Source organism: Haemaphysalis longicornis, unplaced genomic scaffold (genome assembly GCF_048455015.1).
Source record: "Haemaphysalis longicornis isolate Haplotype H1 unplaced genomic scaffold, Haemaphysalis longicornis Haplotype H1 scaffold_15, whole genome shotgun sequence".
NCBI lineage: Eukaryota > Metazoa > Arthropoda > Arachnida > Ixodida > Ixodidae > Haemaphysalis > Haemaphysalis longicornis.
In genome coordinates, this window is record NW_027526257.1 from 22160718 (window position 1) to 22170734 (window position 10017).

A 10017-nucleotide genomic window follows, 5' to 3' on the forward strand; every position below is an offset into this window, starting at 1 on the left:
TTTAGAATATCTGCATAGTTCCTTAGGGATGTAATATTTTAATACACAGCATGAGATCCAGCTGTTGAAAAAATTTCAGGATATTTTTCCACTGCATCAAACACGGCTCCTTAGCAAGAGGTTTCAAAAGGGTGAAAAGGGCATCAACATAATGCAGCTTCATTTTCTGGTGATGCAGATGAGTACAGAATGCGGCTCGATTCACTTGGATCTTCGGTGTCTTCAACAATATCTGCATATTTGCTTTCCGAATAAATAATAATTATACAGCAGAGGATCACAGTTGTAGAAAAAAATTTCAGGATATTTTTCCCACTGCATCAAACACGTCTTCTTAGCAAGAAGTGTCCAAAGGGTGAAAAGGGCATCAACTTATTGTAGCTTCGTTTACTGGTGATGCAGATGAGTCCGTAATGCGGCGAGAACTCAGGTGGATTAGGGGGGCCTTTTAAAATATCTGCATAGTTCCTTAAGGATGTAATATTTTATATACAGCATGGGATCCAGCTGTTAAAAAAATTTCAGGATATTTTTCAACTGCATGAAAAACGGCTCTTTAGCAAGAGGTGTCAAAAGGGTGAAAAGGGCATCAACACAACGCACCTTCGTTTTCTGGTGATGCAGACGATCCCGGAATGCGGCGAGAACTCAAATGCATTAAGAAGGCCCTTTAGAATATCTGCATATTTCCTTAAGGATGTTATATTTTATATACAGCAGAGGATGCAGCTGTTAAAAAAAATTCAGGATACTTTCTCCACTGCACCAAACACGGCTCCTTAGCAAGAGGTGTCAAAAGGGTGAAAAGGGCATCAACATAATGTAGCTTCGTGTACTGGTGATGCAGATGAGTCCGCAATGTGGTGAGAACTCAAGTGGATTACGGGGGCCTTTTAGAATATCTGCATATTTAATTAACGATGTAATATTTAATATACAGCAGATGATCCAGCTGTTGAAAAAAATTTCAGCATAGTTTTTTCACTGCAGCAAACACGGCTCCTTAGCAAGAGGTGTCAAAAGGGTGAAAAGGGCATCAACTTAATGTAGCTTCGTGTACTGGTGATGCAGATGAGTCCGCAATGCGGCGAGAACTCAGGTGAATTAGGGGGCCTTTTAGAATATCTGCATAGTTCCTTAAGGATGTAATATTTTAATATACAGCAAGGGATCCAGCTGTTGAAAAAATTTCAGGATATTTTTCAACTGCATGAAAAACGGCTCCTTACCAAGAGGTGTCAAAAGTGAAAAGGGCATCAACTTATTGTAGCTTCGTTTACTGGTGCTGCAGATGAGTCCGTAATGCGGCGAGAACTCAGGTGGATTAGGTTGGCCTTTTAGAATATCTGCATAGTTCCTTAAGGATGTAATATTTTAATATACAGCAAGGGATCCTGCTGTTGAAAAAATTTCAGGATATTTTTCAACTGCATGAAAAATGGCTCCTTACCAAGAGGTGTCAAAAGGGTGAAAAGGGCATCAACATAACGCACCTTCGTTTTCTGGTGATGCAGACGAGCCCAGAATGCGGCGAGAACTCAAATGCATTAAGGGGGCCATTAAGAATATCTGCATATTTCCTTAAGGATGTTATATTTTATATACAGCAGAGGATGCAGCTGTTAAAAAAAATTCAGGATACTTTTTCCACTGCACCAAACACGGCTCCTTAGCAAGAGGCGTCAAAAGGGTGAAAAGGGCATCAACATAATGTAGCTTCGTGTACTGGTGATGCAGATGAGTCCGCAATGTGGTGAGAACTCAAGTGGATTACGGGGGCCTTTTAGAATATCTGCATATTTACTTAACGATGTAATATTTAATATACAGCAGATGATCCAGCTGTTGAAAAAAATTTCAGGATAGTTTTTTCACTGCAGCACACACGGCTCCTTAGCAAGATTTGTCAAAAGGGTGAAAAGTGCATCAATAAAACGCACCGTCATTTTCTGGTGATGCAGATGAGTCCAGAATGCGGCGAGAACTCAGGTGGATTAGGGGGCCTTTCAGATGTTTTCTTAAGGATGTAATATTTTAATATACAGCCGAGGATGCAACTGTTGAAAAAAAATTCAGGATATTTTTTCCATTGCACCAAACACGGCTCCTCAGCAAGAGGTGTCAAAAGGGTGAAAAGGGCATCAACTTATTGTAGCTTCGTTTTCTGGTGACGCAGATGAGTCCGTAATGCGGCGAGAACTCAGGTGGATTAGGGGGGCCTTTTAGAATATCTGCATAGTTCCTTAAGGATGTAATATTTTAATATACAGCATGGGATCCAGCTGTTGAAAAAATTTCAGGATATTTTTCCACTGCATCAAACACGGCTCCTTAGCAGGAGGTTTCAAAAGGGTGAAAAGGGCCTCAACATAATGCAGCTTCGTTTTCTGGTGAAGCAGATGAGTACAGAATGCGGCTCGATTCACGTGGATCTTCGGTGTCTTCAACAATATCTGCATATTTGCTTTCCGAATAAATAATAATTATACAGCAGAGGATCACAGTTGTAGAAAAAAATTTCAGGATATTTTTCCCACTGCATCAAACACGTCTTCTTAGCAAGAGGTGTCCAAAGGGTGAAAAGGGCATCAACATAATGCAGCTTTGTTTTCTGGTGATGCAGATGAGTCCGGAATGCTGCGAGAACTCAGGTGGATCACGGGTGCCTTTTAGAATATCTTCATATTTGCTAAGCATGTAGTATTTTATCATACAGAGATAATCCAGCTGTTGAAAAAAATTTCAGGATATTTTTCAACTGCATGAAAAACGGCTCCTTAGCAAGAGGTGTCAAAAGGGTGAAAAGGGCATCAACACAATGCACCTTCGTTTTCTGGTGATGCAGACGAGCCCGGAATGCGGCGAGAACTCAAATGCATTAAGGGGGCCCTTTAGAATATCTGCATATTTCCTTAAGGATGTTATATTTTATATACAGCAGAGGATGCAGCTGTTAAAAAAATTCAGGATACTTTTTCCACTGCACCAAACACGGCTCCTTAGCAAGAGGTGTCAAAAGGGTGAAAAGGGCATCAACATAATGTAGCTTCGTGTACTGGTGATGCAGATGAGTCCGCAATGTGGTGAGAACTCAAGTGGATTACGGGGGCCTTTTAGAATATCTGCATATTTATTTAACGATGTAATATTTAATATACAGCAGATGATCCAGCTGTTGAAAAAAATTTCAGGATAGTTTTGTCACTGCAGCAAACACGGCTCCTTAGCAAGATTTGTCAAAAGAGTGAAAAGTGCATCAACAAAACGCACCTTCGTTTTCTGGTGATGCAGATGAGTCCAGAATGCGGCGAGAACTCAGGTGGATTAGGGGGCCTTTTAGATGTTTCCTTATGGATGTAATATTTTAATATACAGCAGAGGATGCAGCTGTTGAAAAAAATTTCAGGATATTTTTTCCACTGCACCAAACACGGCTCCTCAGCAAGAGGTGTCAAAAGGGTGAAAAGGGCATGAACATATTGTAGCTTCGTTTACTGGTGATGCAGACGAGCCCGGAATGCGGCGAGAACTCAAATGCATTGGGGGGGGGGGGGCCTTAAAATGTCTGCATATTTCCTTAAGGGTGTCATATTTTATATACAGCGGAGGATGCAGCTGTTAAAAAAAATTCAGGATACTTTTTCCACTGCACCAAACACGGCTCCTTAGCAAGAGGTGTCAAAAGGGTGAAAAGGGCATCAACATAATGTAGCTTCGTGTACTGGTGATGCAGATGAGTCCGCAATGTGGTGAGAACTCAGGTGGATTACGGGGGCCTTTTAGAATATCTGCATATTTACTTAACGATTTAATATTTAATATACAGCAGATGATCCAGCTGTTGAAAAAAAATTCAGGATAGTTATTTCACGGCAGCAAACACGGCTCCTTAGCAAGAGGTGTCAAAAGGGTGAAAAGTGCATCAACATAACGCACCTTCGTTTTCTGGTGATGCAGATGAGTCCAGAATGCGGCGAGAACTCAGGTGGATAGGGGGCCTTTTAGATGTTTCCTTAAGGATGTAATATTTTATTATGCAGCAGAGGATCCTGCTGTTGAAAAAATTTCAGGATATTTTTCCACTGCACCAAACACGGCTCCTCAGCAAGAGGTGTCAAAAGGGTGAAAAGGGCATGAACATATTGTAGCTTCGTTTACTGCTGATGCAGACGAGCCCGGAATGCGGCGAGAACTCAAATGCATTAAGGGGGCCCTTTAAAATATCTGCATATTTCCTTAAGGATGTCATATTTTATATACAGCAGAGGATGCAGCTGATAAAAAAAAATTCAGGATACTTTTTCCACTGCACCAAACACGGCTCCTTAGCAAGAGGTGTCAAAAGGGTGAAAAGGGCATCAACATAATGTAGCTTCGTGTACTGGTGATGCAGATGAGTACAGAATGCGGCTCGATTCACGTGGATCTTCGGTGTCTTCAACAATATCTGCATATTTGCTTTCCGAATAAATAATAATTATACAGCAGAGGATCACAGTTTTAGAAAAAAATTTCAGGATATTTTTCCCAGTGCATCAAACACGTCTTCTTAGCAAGAGGTGTCCAAAGGGTGAAAAGGGCATCAACATTAAGCAGCTTTGTTTTCTGGTGATGCAAAATGAGTCCGTAATGCGGCGACAACTCAGGTTGATTACGGGGGCCTTTTAGAATATCTGCATATTTCCTTAAGGATGTAATATGTTCATATACAGCAAGGGATCCAGCTGTTGAAAAAATTTCAGGATATTTTTCAACTGCATGAAAAACGGCTCCTTAGCAATAGGTGTCAACAGGGTGAAAAGGGCATTAACACAATGCACCTTCGTTTTCTGGTGATGCAGACGAGCCCGGAATGCGGCGAGAACTCAAATGCATTAAGGGGGCCCTTTAGAATATCTGCATATTTCCTTAAGGATGGTATATTTTATATACAGCAGAGGATGCAGCTGTTAAAAAAATTCAGGATACTTTTTCCACTGCACCAAACACGGCTCCTTAGCAAGAGGTGTCAAAAGGGTGAAAAGGGCATCAACATAATGTAGCTTCGTGTACTGGTGATGCAGATGAGTCCGCAATGTGGTGAGAACTCAAGTGGATTACGGGGGCCTTTTAGAATATCTGCATATTTACTTAACGATGTAATATATAATATACAGCAGATGATCAAGCTGTTGAAAAAAATTTCAGGATAGTTTTGTCACTGCAGCAAACACGGCTCCTTAGCAAGATTTGTCAAAAGAGTGAAAAGTGCATCAACAAAACGCACCTTCGTTTTCTGGTGATGCAGATGAGTCCAGAATGCGGCGAGAGCTCAGGTGGATTAGGGGGCCTTTTAGATGTTTCCTAAGGATGTAATATTTTAATATCCAGCACAGGATGCAGCTGTTGAAAAAAATTTCAGGATATTTTTTCCACTGCACCAAACACGGCTCCTCAGCAAGAGGTGTCAAAAGGGTGAAAAGGGCATGAACATATTGTAGCTTCGTTTACTGGTGATGCAGACGAGCCCGGAATGCGGCGAGAACTCAAATGCATTGGGGGGGCCCCTTAAAATGTCTGCATATTTCCTTAAGGGTGTCATATTTCATATACAGCGGAGGATGCAGCTGTTAAAAAAAAATTCAGGATACTTTTTCAACTGCACCAAACACGGCTCCTTAGCAAGAGGTGTGAAAAGGGTGAAAAGGGCATGAACATAATGTTGCTTCGTGTACTGGTGATGCAGATGAGTCCGCAATATGGTGAGAACTCAGGTGGATTACGGGGGGCTTTTAGAATATCTGCATATTTAATTAACGATGTAATATTTAATATACAGCAGATGATCCAGCTGTTGAAAAAAATTTCAGGATAGTTATTTCACTGCAGCAAACACGGCTCCTTAGCAAGAGGTGTCAAAAGGGTGAAGAGTGCATCAACATAACGCACCTTCGTTTTCTGGTGATGCAGATGAGACCAGAATGCGGCGAGAACTCAGGTGGATTAGGGGGCCTTTTAGATGTTTCCTTAAGGATGTAATATTTTATTATGCAGCAGAGGATCCTGCTGTTGAAAAAATTTCAGGATATTTTTCCACTGCATCAAACACGGCTCCTTCGCAACAGGTGTAAAAAGGGCGAAAAGGGCATCAACATAATGCAGCTTCGTTTTCTTGTGATGCAGATGAGTCCGTAATGCGGCGAGAACTCAGGTGGATTAGGGGAGCCTTTTAAAATATCTGCATATATCCTTAGGGATGTAATATTTTAATATAAAGCAGAGGATCCTGCTAATAAAAAAATTTCAGGATATTTTTTCCACTGCACCAAACACGGCTCCTTAGCAAGAGGTGTCAAAAGGGTGAAAAGGGCATCAACATAATGTAGCTTCGTGTACTGGTGATGCAGATGAGTCCGCAATGTGGTGAGAACTCAGGTGGATTACGGGGGCCTTTTAGAATATCTGCATATTTACTTAACGATGTAATATTTAATATACAGCAGATGATCCAGCTGTTGAAAAAAATTTCAGGATAGTTATTTCACGGCAGCAAACACGGCTCCTTAGCAAGAGGTGTCAAAAGGGTGAAAAGTGCATCAACATAACGCACCTTCGTTTTCTGGTGATGCAGATGAGTCCAGAATGCGGCGAGAACTCAGGTGGATTAGGGGGCCTTTTAGATGTTTCCTTGAGGATGTAATATTTTAATATACAGGAGAGGATGCAGCTGTTGAAAAAAATTTCAGGATATTTTTTCCAGTGCACCAAACACGGCTCCTCAGCAAGAGGTGTCAAAAGGGTGAAAAGGGCATGAACATATTGTAGCTTCGTTTACTGGTGATGCAGACGAGCCCGGAATGCGGCGAGAACTCAAATGCATTGGGGGGGCCCCTTAAAATGTCTGCATATTTCCTTAAGGGTGTCATATTTTATATACAGCGGAGGATGCAGCTGTTAAAAAAAATTCTAGATACTTTTTCAACTGCACCAAACACGGCTCCTTAGCAAGAGGTGTCAAAAGGGTGAAAAGGGCATCAACTTATTGTAGCTTCGTTTTCTGGTGACGCAGATGAGTCCGTAATGCGGCGAGAACTCAGGTGGATTAGGGGGGCCTTTTAGAATATCTGCATAGTTCCTTAAGGATGTAATATTTTAATATACAGCATGGGATCCAGCTGTTGAAAAAATTTCAGGATATTTTTCCACTGCATCAAACACGGCTCCTTAGCAGGAGGTTTCAAAAGGGTGAAAAGGGCCTCAACATAATGCAGCTTCGTTTTCTGGTGAAGCAGATGAGTACAGAATGCGGCTCGATTCACGTGGATCTTCGGTGTCTTCAACAATATCTGCATATTTGCTTTCCGAATAAATAATAATTATACAGCAGAGGATCACAGTTGTAGAAAAAAATTTCAGGATATTTTTCCCACTGCATCAAACACGTCTTCTTAGCAAGAGGTGTCCAAAGGGTGAAAAGGGCATCAACATAATGCAGCTTTGTTTTCTGGTGATGCAGATGAGTCCGGAATGCTGCGAGAACTCAGGTGGATCACGGGTGCCTTTTAGAATATCTTCATATTTGCTAAGCATGTAGTATTTTATCATACAGAGATAATCCAGCTGTTGAAAAAAATTTCAGGATATTTTTCAACTGCATGAAAAACGGCTCCTTAGCAAGAGGTGTCAAAAGGGTGAAAAGGGCATCAACACAATGCACCTTCGTTTTCTGGTGATGCAGACGAGCCCGGAATGCGGCGAGAACTCAAATGCATTAGGGGGCCCTTTAGAATATCTGCATATTTCCTTAAGGATGTTATATTTTATATACAGCAGAGGATGCAGCTGTTAAAAAAATTCAGGATACTTTTTCCACTGCACCAAACACGGCTCCTTAGCAAGAGGTGTCAAAAGGGTGAAAAGGGCATCAACATAATGTAGCTTCGTGTACTGGTGATGCAGATGAGTCCGCAATGTGGTGAGAACTCAGGTGGATTACGGGGGCCTTTTAGAATATCTGCATATTTACTTAACGATTTAATATTTAATATACAGCAGATGATCCAGCTGTTGAAAAAAAATTCAGGATAGTTATTTCACGGCAGCAAACACGGCTCCTTAGCAAGAGGTGTCAAAAGGGTGAAAAGTGCATCAACATAACGCACCTTCGTTTTCTGGTGATGCAGATGAGTCCAGAATGCGGCGAGAACTCAGGTGGATAGGGGGCCTTTTAGATGTTTCCTTAAGGATGTAATATTTTATTATGCAGCAGAGGATCCTGCTGTTGAAAAAATTTCAGGATATTTTTCCACTGCACCAAACACGGCTCCTCAGCAAGAGGTGTCAAAAGGGTGAAAAGGGCATGAACATATTGTAGCTTCGTTTACTGGTGATGCAGACGAGCCCGGAATGCGGCGAGCACTCAAATGCATTAAGGGGGCCCTTTAAAATATCTGCATATTTCCTTAAGGATGTCATATTTTATATACAGCAGAGGATGCAGCTGATAAAAAAAATTCAGGATACTTTTTCAACTGCACCAAACACGGCTCCTTAGCAAGAGGTGTGAAAAGGGTGAAAAGGGCATGAACATAATGTTGCTTCGTGTACTGGTGATGCAGATGAGTCCGCAATATGGTGAGAACTCAGGTGGATTACGGGGGGCTTTTAGAATATCTGCATATTTAATTAACGATGTAATATTTAATATACAGCAGATGATCCAGCTGTTGAAAAAAATTTCAGGATAGTTATTTCACTGCAGCAAACACGGCTCCTTAGCAAGAGGTGTCAAAAGGGTGAAGAGTGCATCAACATAACGCACCTTCGTTTTCTGGTGATGCAGATGAGACCAGAATGCGGCGAGAACTCAGGTGGATTAGGGGGCCTTTTAGATGTTTCCTTAAGGATGTAATATTTTATTATGCAGCAGAGGATCCTGCTGTTGAAAAAATTTCAGGATATTTTTCCACTGCATCAAACACGGCTCCTTCGCAACAGGTGTAAAAAGGGCGAAAAGGGCATCAACATAATGCAGCTTCGTTTTCTTGTGATGCAGATGAGTCCGTAATGCGGCGAGAACTCAGGTGGATTAGGGGGGCCTTTTAAAATATCTGCATATATCCTTAGGGATGTAATATTTTAATATAAAGCAGAGGATCCTGCTAATAAAAAAATTTCCGGATATTTTTTCCACTGCACCAAACACGGCTCCTTAGCAAGAGGTGTCAAAAGGGTGAAAAGGGCATCAACATAATGTAGCTTCGTGTACTGGTGATGCAGATGAGTCCGCAATGTGGTGAGAACTCAGGTGGATTACGGGGGCCTTTTAGAATATCTGCATATTTACTTAACGATGTAATATTTAATATACAGCAGATGATCCAGCTGTTGAAAAAAATTTCAGGATAGTTATTTCACGGCAGCAAACACGGCTCCTTAGCAAGAGGTGTCAAAAGGGTGAAAAGTGCATCAACATAACGCACCTTCGTTTTCTGGTGATGCAGATGAGTCCAGAATGCGGCGAGAACTCAGGTGGATTAGGGGGCCTTTTAGATGTTTCCTTGAGGATGTAATATTTTAATATACAGCAGAGGATGCAGCTGTTGAAAAAAATTTCAGGATATTTTTTCCAGTGCACCAAACACGGCTCCTCAGCAAGAGGTGTCAAAAGGGTGAAAAGGGCATGAACATATTGTAGCTTCGTTTACTGGTGATGCAGACGAGCCCGGAATGCGGCGAGAACTCAAATGCATTGGGGGGGCCCCTTAAAATGTCTGCATATTTCCTTAAGGGTGTCATATTTTATATACAGCGGAGGATGCAGCTGTTAAAAAAAATTCAGGATACTTTTTCAACTGCACCAAACACGGCTCCTTAGCAAGAGGTGTGAAAAGGGTGAAAAGGGCATGAACATATTGTAGCTTCGTTTAATGGTGATGCAGATGAGTCCGTAATGCGGCGAGAACTCAGGTGGATTAGGGGGGCCTTTTAGAATATCTGCATAGTTCCTTAGGGATGTAATATTTTAATATACAGCAT